The 21,356-nt window shown below is 35.3% G+C and overlaps 1 protein-coding gene and 1 pseudogene across 1 annotated transcript in view; one reads left to right on the top strand and one right to left on the bottom strand.

Moving 5' to 3' along the window:
- Positions 1-21,356, bottom strand: part of LOC105542120 (regulating synaptic membrane exocytosis protein 2-like) — a 244,119-nt gene that overhangs the window by 143,479 nt on the left and 79,284 nt on the right. The window lies entirely within an intron of this gene.
- The window catches only part of LOC105542123, a 44,013-nt pseudogene continuing 26,303 nt past the window's right edge, over positions 3,647-21,356 (top strand).

Below are 21,356 nucleotides of genomic sequence, written 5' to 3'. Positions count from 1 at the left end.
AAAAAAAAAAATCAGTAAATATGATTCATCACATAAGCTGAACTGAAGACAAAACACACATGATTATCTCAATAGATGTAGAAAAGGCTTTTGATAAAATTCAACATTCTTTCACGTTAAAAATTCTGAATAAACTAGGAAATGAAGGCACATACCTCAAAATAATAAGAGTCATCTATGACAAACCCACAGCCAACATTATACTGAATGGGCAAAAGCTGGAAGCTTTCCTCTTGAAAACTGACACGAGACAAGGATGCCCTCTCTCACCACTCCTATTGAACACAATACTGCAAGTCCTAGCTAGAGGAATCAGGCAAGAGGAAGAAATAAAATGCATATAAATAGAAAAAGATGAGGTCAAACTATCTCCATTTGCCAACTATATGATTCCACATCTAGAAAACCCCATACTCTCTACACAAAAGCTCAGACCTAGCAAACGGCTTCAGCAAAGTTTTAGGATACCAAATCAACATACAAAAGTCAACAGCATTTTTATACACCAACAATGTCCAAGCTGAGAGCGAAGTCAAGAACACAGTTTCATTCAGAGCAGCCACAAAAAGAATAAAATACCTAAGAATACAGCTAACCAGGAAGGTAAAAGATCTCTACAAGGAGAATTACAAAACACAGAAATCAGAGAATATAAAAACAAATGTAAAAACATCCCATGCTCATGGATAGGAAGAATCAATATCATTAAAATGCCCATACTACCCAAAACAATTTAGATTCAGTGCTATTTTTATCAAACTACCAATGACATTCTTCACAGAACTAGAAAAATCTACTTTAAAATTCATATGGAACCAAAAAAGAGGCCAAATAGCCAAGGCAATCCTAGGTAAAGAGAACAAAGCTAGTGGCATCACATTACCTGACTTTGAACTATACCACAAGGCTACAGTTACCAAAACAGCATGGTACTGGTACAAAAACAAGCACATAGACCAATGAAACAGAATAGTGAGCCCAGAAATAAGGGTGCACATCTACAACCATCTGATCTTCAACAAAACTCACAAAAATAAGCAATGGGGAAAAGAATATCTATGCAATAAATGATGCTGGGTTAACTGGCTAGCCATAAGCAGAAGATTGAAGTGGGACCCCTTCCTTACCCCTTCCTTACACCATATACAACAATCAACTCAAGATGGATTAAAGACTTGAATATAAAACCCAAAACTATAAAAACCCTGGAAGAAAACCTAGGCAATACCATTCTGGACATAGGAAAAGGCAAAGATTTCATGGCAAAGACACCAAAAGCAATTGCAACAAAAGCAAAAATTGACAAATGGGATCTAACTAAATTTAAGAGTTTCTGCACAACAAAAGAAACTATCAACAGAGTAAACAGACAACCTACAGAATGGGAGAAAATATTTGTGAACTATGCATCTGACAAAGATCTAATATCCAACGTCTACAAAGAACTTAACCAAATTTACAAGAGAAAAACAAGCAAGTCCATTAAAAAGTGGGCAGAGAGCATGAACAGACACTTCTCAAAAGAAGACATACATGCAGCCAACAAGCATATTAAAAAAACAAAAACAGCTCAATTCACTGCTCATTAGGATGATATTTTGGGTTGTGTTCCACTTGTTCTCACTGTTTTTCTTTTTTTGGTTCCTTTTTTTCTGTTCTTTTTTGGGTTACTGCAGCATATTTTATTATTCTAGTACTTCATTTTCTTTTATCTATAGTGTTTGGGGCACATCTCTTTTCATAGTTTTCTAGGAATATGTGTGTGTGTGTTTGTGTGTGTGACTTATCATAGTCTTTCAACATCTTACCACTGTAAGTAGCATGTAGAAATTTTTTTTTTTTTTTTTTTTGAGATGGAGTTTTGCTCTTGTTGCCCAGGCTGGAGTGCAATGGCACGATCTCGGCTCACTGCAACCTTTGTTTACCTGGTTCTAGTGATTCTCCTGCCTCAGCCTCCTACGTAACTGAGATTACAGGTACCTGCCACTACGCCCAGATAATTTTTGTATTTTTAGTAGAGACAGGGTTTCACCATGTTGGCTTGGCTGGTCTGAAACTCCTGACCTCAGGTGGTCTGCCCACTTTGGCCTCCCAAAGTGCTGGGATTACAGGCGTGAGCCACCACACCCAGCCACATCTAGAAATCTTATTACTTTATAAGCCTCTCTACCTGTCCTCTTTGTTATATAGTTGTCTTAAATATTCCTTTATATACTTTGAGAAACCCATCAGTGTTGTAATTTTCTTTCAGCCATCAAACATAAAGAACTAAAAAAGAAAATATTCTCTCATAATTACCCAAATACTTACTCTTTCTATTGCTCTTTCTTCATTATGGTTGTTCTAAGTTTCCTGTTATTATTTCCTATCTTTCTGTTTCTAAAACTGCCTTTATTCATTCTTTTAGAGTAAGCCTGCGGGTAACAAATGTTCTTAGATTTCCTTCATCTGAGAATGCTCTGTATTTCACCTTAACTCTTGAAGGATATTTTTGATAGATTTAAGATTTTGAATTTACAGTTCTTTTGTTACAGCATTTCAAAAATGTAACCATTTACTTCCAGTCTTTATGGGTTTTGATGAGAAATCTGCTATCATTCGAAAAAATATGCTGCTGTTCTCCTAGTCAAAATATTATCACTCCTATGTTAGGCATCATTTCTTTCTGGCTGCTTTCGAGATTTTTTTTTTTTTTTTTTTTTGTCTTCAGTTTTCAGAAATTTGATTATGATGTGTCTCAGCCGGAATTTCTTTTGGTTTGGACTGACATTGGTTCACTCAGTTTCTTGAATCTGTATGTTTATGACTTTCCCCCAATTTGTGAAGCTTTCGCTCATATTTCTTCAAAATTTCTTTTTAATTTTGCGCTCTTCTCCTTTTTTTCCGGGACTCTGAGGACACATATGTTAGATATGTTACTCCCCCTCTCCCTGCCTTCCTTTGTACTGCCAGAGTATCCAAGATGGTTCATTTGTTAATTTTTTTTCTGTTCATCAGATTTTAAAATTGGTATTACTCAGGTTTCAAGTTTATAGTTTATTTCCTATTTCATCTTGTTCTGCTACTGAGCTCATCTAGTATGGTTTTTGGTTATTCCATTTTTTAGTTCTAAAGTGATAGCCTTTTAATGATAGCTGCTTTAAAATATTTGGAATTAATAATCATCTATATCATCTTAGTGTTGGCATATGTTAATTGTATTTTTTCATTGGAATTGAAATTTTCCTAGTTCTGAATATGACAAGTAGTTTTAAATGGTATCCTGTACCTTTTACATATTATTTTATGATACCCTTCTTCCTATTTTTAACTTCCTGTTAGATGACATATACATATCTTCGCTTATTTTTGTGGGCTGCAGTTCAAATGTCAGTTTAGTTTTCAAAGCCTTTCCAATGTGCTTCTGGTCTGCCCCACTTACGTGTTATCCCGAAGCCAATTTAAAACCCGGGAGTTATTCTATACCACTGCTGAGTTCTTAAAGCGTTTGCTGTTTTGATTTTGGTCAGCTTCTTGCCTTGTCTGTTCAGGGATCTGTCCAGGACTTCATATGCAGATTATAAAAATTCTTCCCTCTAACACTCTCAGTAATCCTTCTTCAGCTCTCTAATTGAGAGGATATGGTATTCTGGCTCATGATTGCATCATGGGGATGGAGGAGAGGGTCTGTCCACAATCTGTTGGCTGCAGCACCCAGTTGCAGCAGGTGCGGCGGGGTGGGGGTGAAGAGGTACTATCTCATTACTGAAGGGCAAGGATGCAATATAGTTTCTGCTGAGAACCTGCATCTGGGAACAGGGGCCTCTCTCACTATTGCAGGGCAAGGATAAAAGGGCTCTTACCACAATCCCAACAGGTATGGAGAGGGTGCTGCTTTGTTTTTCAGGCTGCGGTTGGTGGACAGAGCTCTGCTCACAATCTGGGAAGCTGCAGTGCTCCGTGGGGAGGGGAAGGAGTCTATCTCTTTTTATGCTGTTTTCCTGGAGCAGGCAAGTATAATCAAAATGTTTTTGTTCTGTTGGCTGTCCTTTTTCTGGTCCTTTAGCTAGAGACAGCAGGATTTCCTTGGGACATTTTTTTTTTTTTAGTATGTGTCTGTTGATGTTTCTGGGTTGTGGGTCTCTTTAGTGCCCATGCTGGGGTATAGAGAGGGCAAAACAACACAAAAAAAACCCAGGGGCCAGCCACGGCGCCTCACACCTGTAATCACAGTACTTTGGGAGGCCGAGGTGGGCAGATTACCTGAGGTTGGGAGTTCCAGACCAGTCTGACCAACATGGAGAAACTCCGTCTCTTCTAAAAATACAAAATTAGCTGGCCGTTATGGCACATGCCTGTAATCCCAGCTACTCAGGAGGCTGAGGCAGGAAAATTGCCTTAACCCAGGAGGCGGAGGTTGCAGTGAGCCAACATCATGCCATTGCACTCCAGGCCTGGGCCACAAGAGTGAAATTCCGATTCAAAAAAAAAAAAAAAAAAGAAGGGATCTCACTCCCACTCACTCCCAGGGGTTTTCTCTTGAAGTTCCTATCCAGTCCACTTTATTTTCTTTCTCTTGTAAGGTCTTCTATTAGTTGCTTTTTGAATTTTGTCTAGAGTTTTAAAACTGTAATTAGTAGAGAAAATAAAGTGGAGTGCGCATACTCAACTTGTCTGGAACCAGCCATAGTTTATTTACTGTTCACTTAATGTTTTGTTTCCTCACCAGTTTATTTTCCCCAATGCCTTATATAAAGTACCTAATTTGTTAATATTACAATGATTAAACAAAATTAATTACAGGTAACTCTGGATTGTGAAATTGAGGTCTAGATAGTATACATGCAGTTGTTCAGTAACTTTGGAGAGCCTGAATCCATGAAGAGAGTTGTAAATTTGGCACCCAGTTTCATAAAAGAGCAGGTGCCTTTAGGTTTTGAAAAGCACTAGATTGACATAAATTAAAAGCACCTAAAGTACGCTTCATCTAAATTTAAAGCATGAAGAAAGGTATAAATGATTATTTTTTCTATACCAAATAAAATGAGCTTAACTGATTACTATTTTGGGTTGACAATCATTATGTTATAGCATGTGAAGTCAGTAGTTCTCCACTGTAAAACTGATCTCTCTTTTTACTTTCTTGATGAACTCTTAAAGGACATCTGTTGCAGGAAGTCAGGGACCCTGAATGGAGGCACTGCCTGGAACCGAGGCAGAAGAACATAAATTGTGAAGATTTCATGGACATTTATCAGTTCCCAAAATTAATACTTTTATAATTTCTTCTACCTGTCTTTACTGCAATCTCTGAACATAAATCGTGAAGATTTCATGGACATTTATCACTTCCCCAATCAATACTCTTATAATTTCTTATGCCTGTCTTTACTTTAATCTCTTAATCACATTATCTTCATAAGCTGAAAATGTACATCACCTCAGGACCGCTATTGTACAAATGGATTGTAAAACATGTGTGTTTGAACAATATGAAATCAGTGCACCCTGAAAAAGAACAGAACAGCAATTTTCAACGAACAAGGAAAGATAACCATAAGATCTGACTGCCTGCAGGGTCAGGCAGAATAAAGTCATATTTTTCTTCTTGCAGGGAGCCTATAAACGGACGTGCGAGTAGGAGAAATATCGCTGAATTCTTTTCCCAGCAAGGAATATTAATAATTGAAACCCTGGGGAAGGAATGCATTCCCAGGGGTAGGTCTATAGATGGCCGCTCTGTGAGTGTCTGTCTTATGCAGTTGAGATAAGGACTGAAATATGCCCTGGTCTCCTGCAGTACCCTCAGGCTTACTAGGATTGGGAAATTCCAGCCTGATAAATTCTAGTCAGACCAGTTGTCTGCTCTCGAATCCTGCTTCCTGTAAAGATGTTTATCAAGACAATGCGTGCACAGTGGGACATAGACCCTCATCAGTAATTCTAATTTTGCCTTGCCTTGTGATCTTTATTGCCCTTTGAAGCATGTGATCCTTGTGACCTACTCCCTGTTTGTACACCCCCTTCCCTTTTAAAATCCCTAATAAAAACTTGCTGGTTTCACAGCTCAAGGTTGCCATCATGGTCCTACCAATATGTGATGACACCCCTGGAGGCCCAGCTGTAAAATTTCTCTTTGTACTCTTTCTCTTTATTTCTCAGACTGGCCGACACTTAGGGAAAGTAGAAAGAACCTATGTTGAAATATTGGGGGCTGGTTCCCCCAGTAGACATCAATATTTTTATGGTATTAGATCAATATATGCATTACTGGAAAACATTCAGTTGTATCATTTTTATGTGAAACAGCTGTTTAGAATAATTTAAACTTGTTTGTAGCTTTTTATGTTGTGTCCTATATTACATTATTATAATAATTGTTTGCTGATGTTCATATTTTTGCAGTTAGTCTGGAATATTTTGTTATTATTATTATTACTATATTTTTCTTTCTTGGCTGCTGCTAGTATATTGCTTCTTCAATGACTGCCCTATTCATTTTTTACACACATCAAAGAAAAACTGGCAGTAAAGAATGATTGCAATTAGTTGGTAACAGAAGAGGTTGACAGCTTTGTAACCATGCTTTATTAAGAATTGAATATCTTCAATCTATGAATCAAAACTCAGGTTTTCAACATTCAACAATTCTCTTAATACAAATACCTGAATGAAACATTTTCATGAGAGTTAACACATATATTTAAATTAAACTGTGTCCCTATGTTTCAGATAATGTACCATCTAAAGTGTTAATATATAGAGAATTTATAATTCACTTACGCACCTAACAAACGTTTATCACGTACTTATTATGTGACAGGTATTGTGCTAGGTCTTGAAGTCATAAAGATGAATGAAACATGTTTCCTATTATCAAGGAGTTCATACCCTATTGAGAAAAGATAAATATATGAACAGTTAACTCTACTAGTGTGTGTATATATATATATTTACACACACACACATATATACACATAATAAATGTATGTCTACATTTTATATATATTATATAATGTATTCATGTATGTATGCATCTATCTATCATAAAAGCAGAATAATGTTATAAAGCCAGCAGGACTACAAACTATGTAGTTCATTGATGTACAATTATAACTACGTCAGACCTGCCTGCATTCAATAAATGTCTGTTAAATGTTTGCTGAATTAACATAGATAATTTTCACTTACTTTGCTTTCTTTCATCATTATACCCTTTATCACTGTGATCTCCAGATGTCACTCAAACTATTCAAGCTTTGGTTCATACTGTGTTAAACAGGCTTTATCATTAGAAATAATTCTCCCTTTATATGTTGTTCTAAGGACAACAAATAAACACATGGGAAAGCATTTTGTAAACTTTAAGTTACTGCGTTAGGTAATGTAAAGAATCCTATCTTTGATTTTATGCTATTGTATGAATAAAAAGACAAAAGCAAAATATTATATTATTAACTCCATTTTTCATTTCTGCCTTCTCAGTGCTCTGTTCTAGAATGTAGCTCTTGAACCAGAATGTGAACTCATTGTGGGCAGGATACTTTGAGTCTTAGTATCTACCTTATTGAGTACTCCTTAAGTGCCTTGACTTTGTACCTGATATAGTAGGTGCTTAAAAAATGTTGTTGATGGACAACTTTGCTTTGTGCACATGTACCCTAGAACTTAAAGTATAATAAAAAAAAAAAGAAGGTTGCATTATACTGCAAAATAAACAAACACCCCTGCCCCAGCCCTTTACATAGCCAAACTCCTTCCCCCTAGAAACACTGTATGAGTTAGTAGCAGGATGAACAAGAAAGACAGCCAGTTGAAGTAAGAAATAAAAATTAAAGAATCTGACACGATATAAACTGATTATATTTAAAAAGTAAAACTGCTGTTTTTACATATTTACTTTATTTCCTTTACCCTTCCACATTCTTCTGCCAAAAAGGGGCTTAGTATTTTCTGTGCACCATTTTATTTGTGTGTGTATGTATGTGTCTATAAATATTCATTGGTTAAAATCAGAAAATACAGATATGTATAAAGATGAAAACCACTCATAAGACTTACCTTTTAAATTGAGGATAATAGGAGTCCCTACCATTAGAGTGAAGAGGATTAAATGAATTAATATTTGTAAATACTTAGAATAGTGTCTGATACATAGTAAGTCATTATATAAAAATGTTTGTATATTAAATAGAATAAAATCAAACAAGCAAATGATATCCACTATTAATATTACACATATACACATGCATAGCAAAGTTAGATTATTCCCTGAAGAATTTCATGGTGACAGTAAGCAAAAGAAATTCTTACAATAAACCTTGTCATATATATAAAGGGAGAGTTATTATGAGGAATTGGCTCACGTGATTATGGAGGCTGAGAAGTCCCACAGTCTGCCATTTGCAAGCTAGGAAATCAGTGCTGTAACTCAGTCAGAGTCCGAAGGCATGAGAACTAGTGGAGCTGAGGGTACAGATCTCAGTCCGAGGGATGTCCTAGCTTAAGCAGGCAGGCGGTCAGCAAATGGGGAGAATTCCTCCTTCCTCTGCCTTTTATTTATTTATTTATTTATTTATTTATTTATTTATTTATTTTTTATTATTATACTTTAAGTTCTAGGGTACATGTGGATAACGTGCAGGTTTGTTACATATGTATACTTGTGCCATGTTGACGTGCTGCACCCATCAACTCGTCAGCACCCATCAACTCGTCATTTACATCAGGTATAACTCCCAGTGCAATCCCTCCCCGCTCCCCGCTCCCCATGATTAGGCCCCGGTGTATGATGTTCCCCTTTCCGAGTCCACGTGATCTCATTGTTCAGTTCCCACCTATGAGTGAGAACATGCGGTGTTTGGTTTTCTGTTCTTGCGATACTTTGCTGAGAATGATGGTTTCCAGCTGCATCCATGTCCCTACAAAGGACACAAACTCATCCCTTTTTATGGCTGCATAGTATCCTCTGCCTTTTATTTTGTTCAAGCCCTCAACTGATTGCATAATGCAACACACATTAGGGAGGGCAATTCACTTTACTGAGTTTAGCTTTTCAAATGCTAATCTCATCTGGAAACACATTCACAGACACACCTCAAGATAATGTTTAATCTGGGCATCCTTTGGCCAGTCAAGTTGACACATCAAATTAACTATCATAATGGGTTTTGTTTGTGAGTTTTGCTTACTATGGGTTTGTAGCTTTTAGCCATTTAAACTAGAGAGGTCCTTAGAAGTGAGTCTTTTTTTTACAATTAACATTAACTTAGTCTATTCTGGATTTAATTGATCACTTTTTCCCTTTTAAATTTCTTTTCTCTTAGACACTGAGAAAAATCCCTCTTGTACCCTTGTGCTGAAGGTCATCCGAGGATATTTATTTAATGTGATAGATCTCCCTAGAGGTAGAGGTCTGAACTTGATACTTGATAACCTCTAGTTCCTTTCTTTTAAAAAAAAAAAAAAACTGAAGAAACCCTACTTTAATATTTATGTCTGTACCAAGGAAATGATTCAACATTTATTGAGAGCCAATTATTTGCCATACATACTACATATTTTTATAATTAGAAAATATTTCAAACATATAAAAAATTTTATATAGCCATAAAATGGGTTCTGTACTTTATTATTTTACTTAATCCCAACTACCAGTCTATGAGGTAGCTATTGTAGTCCCCATTTTTACAAATGGGTAATAAAATGGTTAAATAACTTACTAGGGATGAATGTTAGGGCTAGCATAAAACCTCAGTCTGCTTGACTCAGAAGCCCATACTCTTTCATATAAAAACTAGCAAAATCACACTGGGAGATCATGTTGCTTTTTTTTAACCATCAATATGTCAGATCAAATCTGTCACCTGCATTTTCTTTGAGACTGTCTTATGGATAAAACAGAGTGTCTTTCTTTACTCTTTTCAAGTTGTTTCAGAAATTCTCATTATTTTAAGTGCTCTCATATGTTGTGACAGCAGGTTCCTTTGTCAGCCATCCTGTTCAGAATAAATATTCTGTACTATGCCAGCATGATTTATTGCTGCTACTTCCTTTATGTTTTGAGTAATTTTATTACAAAGGACATAAAGTGTTTTAGACATGTGCAAATGCCTGAGTGACTAGAGCAGTTTCCCTGGCTGTTTAGCCAACTGCATGTGGCTGGTGCTCCATTTGATAGCAGGGGAGAGAAGATAGGAGAGCACATACGGTTATCAAATAAGGTAGATATACTGAATCACAGCACCCTTGTTAAACAGGTGGTGCTAATCGCAAATCCCTTTTCTTGAGGACTATTGAAAATGGAATTTGCATCTGTATATATGAGATTGCTCAATCTATGACCTGGCTACAATCATAGTGTACAGTGGGTGGTTACTTTTTTTTAAAACCAGATGGCATCTTGAAAATGTTACATATATTTAATTATTTTAAAAAGTGAAAAATAGAAACAGGAAAGATAAAATTCCCCACAATCTTGACACTGTCACTGAAACACTAATAACATTTTTATGTGTTTTGTGTTTGTCTTCTTAAAAAGTTATGCATTAAAAAAACACTTAGAGGTAATCTTCCAGATAGTATCTTCACATTTCTTCTGGACTCAAGGTTTATATGACTTATAGTGATGCTGAAAAATTTCAGAATATAATGTATGTGTCATTGTTTGCATTCATTTAATCAGACATAGGTACCTTTCTAATTTGTTGCTCTACTTTAAATCGTAAATTCTTATAATCCACTACAGCAAAAGTATTTTTTCTTTCTTCATAATTTACTTTTGTCTTCTCTTCCATAAAGGGTGATAACCTTATTCTTTGTGAATAATTTATATATTGTTAGAAACGTACTTTTCTCTACAAATCTCTAGAAATTAATGATAATTTTTAAAAATGATACTATGGCAAATCACAATATTTTTGGATTATTTTTATACACACAAGCATTAAATATATCATTTGGGAACCAATTATTTTTGGTTACACTGATAGTCCAGTAAATTAAGTTGCTGTACTCATATTCTATTATATAACTTAGGTACTCAGAAACAATAAGAGAGTTAATTTCAGTTTTATTTTTGCTACCGTACATATATGATCAAAATGTACATAGATGTCTCAAAAATACAACCATTTCTCCTACATCCATTCGTTCTGATGTTTGTGAATATTTACTATGTGCCAAGCATTGTTCAAAAATTTTGGGTCCCAGAGATAAATGTAAAAAGTAAAGTAGAGGTTCTCAAAGACTTTCCTCTCCATCTAATTAGGAATAAATAGTAACTTCTCTTAGAAGTAAAATTTATTCAAAGACCTGTGCTAACATTCTTAAATATCTGCTAGCCATAATGAAGAAATCAATGAACTTTATGTTCTTAGCTCCCACAATTTAGCCTAAATATTTGCCCTGGCATGCTTATACTGGTCCAAGTGAGCATTAGGTCATAGCCTATTCCTCTTCCTTATTTGAAGGTGTTTTTACCTTTCTCAGCATTCCACAAGTTACTTCCTCCTTCCTTTGTTCTCCTCTGCCTTTGCCTCTTTTAAAAAGTTCTAAGTTGCTAACCAGTTAGGACAAATACAGAATGTGAGGTTCCGTTCCAGCCAATGGAAACCAGACATAGCAGTAGGGTGGATGCGTCAAGTTATCAATGACCCTGTCTCCTTTGTTCGGTGTACTCTCGTGGCAAAACTGCTGGCAGGTGTACCCTTTCTGCAGAAAGTAAAAATGGCCTTGCTGAGGAAATTAAATTTATGTTCAAGTGCTATTTCTTTACGGCAACAAGAAACAAGCATTTCTAACATAAATAAGACATAATCCCTACTTTCAGGGGAATCACATAAAATTATTAGGACTTCATGTGTAATATTTATTTGACTATATTTTTCAATTTACTGTTTTATTATTTTTATTTAAATTTCATTTATTTAGTTTCAAATACATAATATAGTCACATAGTTCAAAAGTTACAAAAAGTATGCAGTGAAATTTTCCTTCCCACATCATTGTTCTATCTACCTATTCTTTTCCCTTAGGATAATATGTTCACAGTAAATACTTAAAAGGATTTTTTTTTTAATTTTGAAAAGAAAATTTAGTTTTAAAAATGGTGTTCTTATTTAATGAGTAACTGCTATATGCCAGGCACTTTCTATATATCTTATTTAATCCACTTAATATCCTTTATCAGGTATGATCACAATTTTATTAATTATAAACAGAAACTCAATGAAATAAAGTAAGTTCCTGATGATCACATAAATACCAAATAATGTAACTAAGAATAGGGACTAGGTCTGTCTAAATTCTCCTTTGCCCATTCTCTTTGCACTCTCTTACACAAAATTAATGTTTTGGAATTCCAGCTATCTACATTAATCAGTTGCTGTCATTTTTCCCTCAGATGATGGATAAAAAACAGGTTTTCACCCCAAACTAATAATGATAAACTTGAGTAAGTAGTCATAGAAATTTGGGGATATATATGTTTTTAAATGATGTAGTCAACATTCAGTTGTTCATATTCATATAAAACAAGAATTAAAAGTAATTTGTGTTGAGTTTTCATTATGGGTTTATTGTCATATATATGTTTAACTTAGAAAAAAATTTAAGCTTGTATTCCCTGAGCAAATATCATCTAGCAGTGAAGGAACATCTTTGGTGTCAGATGAAAAACAATTTGACATTGAAAAGTTGCCACATATACAACCTGGATTGATTATTGTAACATTTATTGACTACTTTTAATATGGAAAATATTTCAGTATTCATTGACAATCACTTTATTGACCAACAGTTTGACGAATGTTATCTTATTATTCATAAGTATAGTGGCTCATTCTCATAGGCAAGGGTGGTGACAGCTAGAGTTTAGGAGCAAGAGTTCCTAAAACACTAGTCTGTATGTTATAGGTAAAATGCAAAAATAAGTCCATTTATAGGTGTATATAAATGATAAAATATTTGGTATTATACAGAAAATTATGTGTTTGTTTCATAGAAATGTTCATATTCTCCCTTTGAGTATTTCCAGCTATGTACATGTATCTTGTAGCAGAAAAATACATAGCCTTTTCTAGGAACTGTTATAAAAGTAGAGAAGCCAAAATGCAGATTAAAGGGAGAATCTTGTGGGCAAGCAGTAGTAGTGGTAGCTTTGAGTATTGACGGTAGAGGTGAAGGAAGCGAGAAAGTGGTTGGTATTTGTTATGTGTTATTTCATTTAGGTTTACATTTACACAGAGAGTAGAAGTCTTTCTCTAAGTGATCAGTTTTCTTCTCCTGCCTCCTTTTTGTAGTTCTGATTTATTTTACTGCTCTTTCTTTTCTTCCCCACTGTTTACCACCATTGAATGCAGAAGACTTTTTTTCTGCTGCTTAAAAGTTTGATTTTGATTTTGTTCTTAGAATATTTTTCCTTAATTCAGACCCAAATATTGGGAATTTCCCCAATATTCCAAATATTTATTTGCATATCTTCACTTCCTAAATATGTTAATATCTACATAATTTCTCTAATAAGATAAATATTTAAATATATTTTCATGATTCTTTGGTGTACAACTACTCTCCCTCAACCACAATGTTGATATCATCTAGAATTTTAGCTTGGTTTTTAAAAAATACAACTTTGCTTTTTTTTCCCGAAATAGGCAGTTTTTACAAAACAGACAATAATAAATTTTACTAAGATACTTTTCTAAGATACTCTTACTTCATATATTTCTTGCCATATCTCTTGGTTTTGGTTCTCTTGTTACTTGAGAGCGTTTTCTCTTTTCAAGTACTCACTGTTTTCCACATTGGTTTTGTTTTTTGTTTTGTTTTGTTTTGTTTTGTTTTTTTCCAGCAAAAAGTGAGGTTATTGACTCATGTAACAGGGGAACATATCCAGAAGTGGAATTGGCTTCAGGCATATCTGGATCTAGAAATTCAAACACTGTCATTCAGGCAACTTTTCTTTCTCTACCTTTTTGCCTCTCTTTGTCTGTTCTACAGACAAGTTCCCTCTATGTGGTAGTCAAAATGGGTGACAATATCCCTGAACCGAATTTTCAAGCTTAGCAACCACGAGTGAAAATAGGTTTGTCTTCCAATGTCCTTGCATTACCCTCAGAGAAAACTCTCATTTGCTCCACTTGGGTCATCAACACTAGACCTATCCCATAAGAAATGCTAAAGGGTATTCTTGAACCTGAAAAAAAAAAATGTTAATGAGCAAGAAGAAATCATCTGAAAATACAAAACTCACTAAGCATGCAGAAAAAAACAAAATATTAAAACACTGTAACTGCTTTATCTAAACTACTCTTAAGCAGAAAGACTAAATGACGAACCAATCAAAATAATAATCACAACAATAATCCATCAAGACATAGATAGTATAATAAGACATAAAGAGAAACAATAAAAGTTTTAAAACGGGAATGAAATGAACACAATTAGAAATGACAAAGGGTAAATGACCACTGACCCCATAGAAACACAAAACAAAACAAAACAAAAAACCCTCAGGGACTACTACTACAAACACCTTTATGCACACAAATGAGAAAATCTAGAGGAAATGAATATATTTCTGGAAACATAAAACTTCCCAAGACTGAACCAGGAAGAAATTGAATCCCTGAACAGACCAATAATGAATTCGATAATTGAATCAGTAGTAAAAATCCTACCAACTCAAAGAAGCCCAGGCCCAGATGGATTCACGCCTGAATTCTACCAGATGTATAGAGAAGAGCTGATACCATTCCTATTGAAACTATTCCCAAAAATTGTGAAGAAACTCCTCTCCAACTCATTCTATGAGGCCGGCATTATCCTGATACCAAAACCTGGCAGACACATGATTAAAAAAAAAAAAAAAAAAAAAAAAAAATTCCAGCCAATATCTTTGATGTGCATAGATGTAAAAATCTTCAACAAAATATTAGCAAATCAAATCCAGCAGCACATCCAAAAGCTACTCCACCACAATCAAATTGCTTTTATCCCTGGGATGCAAGGCTGGCTAAACAAATGCAAATCAATCAATATGATTCATCACATAAATAGGACTATAAACAGATTATCGCAATAGAGGCAGGAAAGGTTTTTGATAAAATTCAACATTCCTTCATGTTAAAAACCTGCAGTAAAGTAGGCATTGAAGGAACATACTTCAAAATAATAAGAACCATCTATGACAAACCCACAGCCAATGTCATACTGAATGAGCAAAAGCTGGAGGCATTCCCCTTGAAAACCAGAATAGACAGGGATGCCCTCTATCACCACTCCTATTCACCACAGTATTGGAAGTCCTGGCCAGAGCAATGAGACATGAAAAAGAAATAAAAGGCATCCAAATAGGAAGACAGAAAGTCAAACTATCCCTCTTCACATATGACATAGTTCTATATCTATAAAACCTCCTACTCTATCCTCAAAAGCACTTTGGTCTGATAAACAACTTCAGCAAGGTTTCAGAATACAAAATCAATGTACAAAAACCAGTGGCATTCTTATACACCAACAATGTCCAAGCGGAGAGCCAAATTAAGAATGCAGTTCCATTCACAACTGCCACAAAATGAAGAAAATGCCTAGGAATACAGTTAATGAAGGAAGTGAAAGATCTCTACAATGAGAATTACAAAATACCACTCAAAGAAATCAGAGATGACATAAACAAATAGAAAGACATTCCATACTCATGGATGGGAAGAATCAATATCATTAAAATGGCTATACTGCCCAAAGCAATTTACAGATTCACTGCTATTCTTATCAAACTACCAACAACATACTTCATAGAATTAGAAATAAAAACTATTTAAAAATTCATACAGAAGCAAAAAAGAGCAGAAATAGCCAAGGCAATCCTAAGCAGAAAAAACAAATCTGAAAGCAACACATAACCCAACTTCAAACTATACAAGGCTACCATAACCAAACAGCATGGAACAGTTACAAAGACACATAGGCCAATGGAACAGAGATAATGCCACACACCTACAACCATCTGATCTTGGACAAAGGTGACAAAAACAAGCAATAAAGGACTTCCTAATAAATAAATAGTGTTGGGATAACTGACTAGTATTTGCAGAAAATTAAAGCTGGACCCTTTCCTTATACCATATCCCAACAGGAACTCAAGATGGATTAAAGACTCAAATGTAAAACCTGAAACTATAAAAACTCTGGAAGATAATCTAGGAAATACCATTCTGGATATAGGACCTAGCAAAGATTTCATGATGAAGATGCGAACAGCAATTGCAACAAAAACAAACATTGACAAATAGAACTTAATTAAACTAACAAGGTTCTGTACAGCAAAAGAAATTATCAACAAAGTAAACAGACAACCTACAGAATGGGAGAAAATATTTGTAAACTATGCATCCAACAAAGGTCTAATATCCAGCATCTATTTAAAAACTTAGACAAATTTACAAGCAAAAAACAACTCCTTTAAAAAGTGGGCAAAAGACATGAACAGGCACTTTTCAAAACAAGACACACATGTGGCCAACAAGCATATGAAAAAATGCTCAACATCACTAATCATTAGAAAAATGCAAATCAAAACCAAAATGAGATACCATCTCACACCAGTCAGATAGCTATTATTAAAAAGTCAAAAAATAACAGATTCTAGCAAGCCTGCTAAGAAAAGGAAACACTTATACACTGTTGGTGGGACTGTAAATTAGTTCAGCCATTGTGGAAAACAGCGTGACAATTACACAAATAACATAAAACAGAATTATCATTTGACCCAGCAATCCCATTAATGGGAATATACCAAAAAGAATGAATATAAATTCCTCTACCGTAGAGACACATACTTGGGTATGGTCATAGTAGTACTATTCACAGTAGCAAAGACATGGATTCAACCCAAATGTGCATCAATGATAGACTGTATGAAGAAAGTGTAGAACATACACACCATGAAATGCAATGAAGCCATAAAAAAAGGAGATCATGTCCTTTTCAGCAACATGGATAGAACTGAAAGCCACTTTCCTAAGCAAACTAATGCAGGAACAGAAAACCAAATACTGCATGTTCTCACTTGTAAGTGGGAACTAAACAATGAGAATGCATGGATACTAGGAGGAAAACAAAATACACTGGAGCCTCCTTGAGGATGAAGGGTGGGAGAAGGGACAGGATCAGAAAAAAAAATTACTTATTGGGTACTATGCTTATTACCTAGGTGATTAAATAATCTGTACAATAAACACCCATGACATGCAGTTTACCTATATAAAAACCTGCACACGTAACCCTGAACCTAAAATAAAAGTCGTAACTTTAAAAAAGCATAGGCCGGGCGTGGTGGCTCATGCCTGTAATCCCAGCACTTTGGGAGGCCAAGGTGGGCAGATCACGAGGTCAGGAGATCAAGACCATCCTGGCTAACACAGTGAAACCCCGTCTCTACTAAATATACAACAACAGCAAAAAAAATTAGCCGGGCATGGTGGCATGCACCTGTAGTCCCAGCTACTTGGGAGGCTAAGGCAGGAGAATCGCTTGAACCCGGGAGGCAGAGGTTGCAGTAAGCCAAGATGGTGCCACTACACTCCAACCCTCCAGCCTGGGCAACAAGAGCAAGACATCGTCTCAAAAAAATAAATAAATAATAAAAATTAAAAAGCATGAAGATGAAGTTAAAGGGTAGAATTTTTATTAGATTTTGTCAAGTTTATTTGTTTATGCTATCAGTGTGAAGCTGTCATGAGTTTAAAATAATAGATTATAAGAAAGTATTTGCAAGCCTCACAGTAACCTCAAATCGAAAAACACAGAACAGATACATAAAAAATAAAAAGCAAAAAGTTAAATCACACAACCAGAGGAAATCACTTACACTAAAAAAGACACGGAAGAGAAGACCACCTAAACAACCAGAAAATAAATAACAAAATTTCAGGAGTAAGTCCTTATCAATAATAACAATATAAATGGACTAAACTTTCCCATCAAAAGACACAGAGTGGCTGAATGGATGAAAAAAAAAAAAAAACCTCCACAATCTGTTGCCTACAAAAAACACACTTCACCTATATGTATGCATATAGACTGAAAATAAAGGGATGAAGAAAGATATTCCATGCCAATGGAAACCAAAAAAGAGGAGAAGTCACGATATTTATATCAGACAAAACAGATTTCAAGACAAAAACTGTAAGAAGACACAAAGAAGGTCATTATATGATAAAGTATTCAATCCAGCAACAGGATATAATTATTGTAAATATATATGCACCCAACTCTGGAACACCCAGATATACAAAGGTAACATTATTGGAGGTACAGAGAGAGAGAGAGGCCCAAATAAAAAAATAGCTGGAGACTTCAACAACACACCATAGGCATGGGCAACCAAAGCAAAAATGGTCAAATGGGATCACATCATGTTAAAAAGCTTCTGTATAGCAAAGGATACAATAAACAAATTGAAGCAACAATCCACCGAATGGGAGAAATATTTTGCAAACTATGCATCTGATAAGGGGTTAATACCCAGAATATGTAAGGAGTTCAAACAACTCTATAGGAAAAGAATCTAATAATCCATTAAAAATAGGCAACAGATATGAATAGACATTTCTCAAAAGAAGACATACAAATAACAAACAGGCATACGAAAAGGTGTTCAAATCATTGATTCATTGATTAATTCATCAGAGAAATACAAATCAAAACTACAATGAGATATCTTACCACAGTTAAAATGGCTTGTATCCAAAAGACAAGCAATAACAAATGTTAGAGAGGATGTGAAAAAAAGGGAACCCTCATACACTGTGGGTGAGAATGTAAATTAGTACCACCACTGTCGAGAACAGTTCAGAGGTTCCTCAAAAAAACTAAAATACTGAGCTACCATATGATTCAACAATCCCACTGATGGTTACACAGCCAAAACAAGGAAATCAGCATATTGAAGAGATATCTACACTCCTATGTTTGTTGTAGCACTGTTCACAATAGACAAGATTTACAAGCAACCCAAGCATCCATCAATAGATGAATGGATAAAGAAAATATGTCCCAGGCATGGTGGCTCATGTCTGTAATCCCAGCACTTTGGGAGGCCAAGGCAGGCGGATCAATTGAGGTCAGGAGTTTGAGACCAGCCTGGCTAACATGGCAAAACCCCATGTCTGCTAAAAATACAAAATCTTAGCGAGGCATGGTGGCACACGCCTATAGTCCCAGCTACTCAGGAGGCTGAGGCATGATAACTGCTTGCACCCGGGAGGCAGAGGTTGCAGTGAGCCAAGATCACACCACTGCACTCCAGCCTGGGTGACAGAATGAGACTCTGTCTCAAAAAAAAAAAAAAGAAAAGAAAGAAAGAAAGAAAGAAAATGTACTATTTATACACAATGGAGTACTACTCAGCCATTAAAAGACTGAGAATCTGTCATCTGCAACAACATGAATGCAACTGGGGGTAAGACAGGCACAGAAAGACAAACATTGTATGTTCTCACTCATTTGTGGGATATAAAAATTTGTGGGAGATAGAGAGTAGAAGGAGGGTTATCAAAGGCTGATAAGGGTAGTGAGGGGTTAGCGGAGATGAGAGTGATTATTGGATACAAAAAAATAGTTTGAAAGAATTAATAAGACCATATTTGATAGCACAACAGGGTGACTATAGTCAAAATAATTTGATTGTAAATTTTTAAATAACTGCAAGAGTATAATTGGATGGTTTGTAACACAAAGAATAAAGGCTTGAAGGAACAGATACCTATTTTCCATGATGTGATTATTATTCACTGCATGTCTTATCTAAATATCTCATGTACCCTATATTTACTATGTATGCACAAAAATTAAAAATTAAAAATGGCCAGGTGCAGTGACTCATGCCTATAACCCCAGCACTTCACAGGCCAAGGCAAGAGGATCACTTGAGCCTAGGAGTTCAAGACCAGCCTGGGCAGTATAGTGATGTCTCGTCTCTACCAAAAAAATAAAAATAAATAATGAATTAGCTGGGCATGGTGGTGTGCACCTATAGTCCCTGCTACTCTGGAGGCTGAGGTGGGAGGATCACCTGAGCCCAGGAGGTGGAGGTTGCACTGAACAGAGATCACACCCCTGCATGACAATCAAGGCAACAGAATGAGACCCTGTCTCAAAGAAAAAAATATATATATATAAATATACACACATACACACACATATATATGTATATATTTATTTATATATTAAAATATACATTATATATAAAATAAATAAAAACAATACAGACTGAAGTCAAACATACTAGATTTGTATGCTGATTTCATCACTAACTACCTGTGATACCTTGGACACTTCCCTACCCTCTCGGAGCCTGAATTTCCTCATTTGTAAAAATGGAGAATAAAAACAGTATCTATTTCACAAATACAAATGTTCATTTGTATTTGAATAAAATCCAAATACAGATGAAAGGTCCTGGTTCGTATATTAGATGCTGTATAACTGTAAGTAGTAGCAGTAGTGTTATTGTTGTTCCTAAGAAGAAAAAAATAAAGAGGAAGGAGAAGAGTTTTAATATGCCTTTAAGACAACTTTTGCATAACAGCTGTCTCTCCCTAGCTCTTGGCAAAAATTGAGAGGAGAAAATATTCAAAATTGAGGCCAGTAAGAGTAGGTCTTCTGGGTTAATAGAAATATCAATATGTTTTAGCTAACAGATACATCAATGGTAACAACAATAACTTACTGTAAAAAATACAAAGATCCTATCTATCTTGGTCATCCCACTTATAGACAGAAGCAGATCATAGAACTACCTGTCAGCAAAGCCAGGACTTTCCTTTAAAAGAAGCTCTATCTCCTATTTACTTTTGGAACAAGTATTTGTTGAAACCCCAGAATTCTGTACTTTAAACTATGGAAGAGATGCTCTTGGTTTGGAAGACTTTGAGATCAAGATGTGCCGCTGAAAACCATTATATCATCATGTCAAAGAATACTCCCCAATTGGGGAAGTAACAAATAATAATGTCCTTGTGCCAGGACAGAGTATACGAGTAAGGTTTTGCTTCTAGCACTACTTGTTATTAATTCATTAACTACTTGCTACCACTTGAATCGGCCCAATTAATAATCCTGCCACAGCATAAAATCTCCTAGCGCATATTTTTCTGACAAAAAAAATTATTATCTCAATGAATTCCATTTTTGCAAGGTTATGAATAGGAAGATGAATAAGGATTTATTTCAATATCTTGATGTCTTTCAATGCATTCATCTTAGCTCTCTCAGCCTATTCATTTCAAAATGTAGCACAAGACCAAAAAAGCTGCAACAGAGCTTCAAATGTCCATATGATCAGGAATTGCTTTGGAATCCCAGTTTTTATA

This window comes from Mandrillus leucophaeus, unplaced genomic scaffold (assembly GCF_000951045.1).
Source record: "Mandrillus leucophaeus isolate KB7577 unplaced genomic scaffold, Mleu.le_1.0 Scaffold250, whole genome shotgun sequence".
Classification (NCBI taxonomy): domain Eukaryota; kingdom Metazoa; phylum Chordata; class Mammalia; order Primates; family Cercopithecidae; genus Mandrillus; species Mandrillus leucophaeus.
The sequence above is the reverse complement of the archived record's forward strand: the minus strand, read 5'-3'. Positions and strand labels throughout refer to the sequence as shown.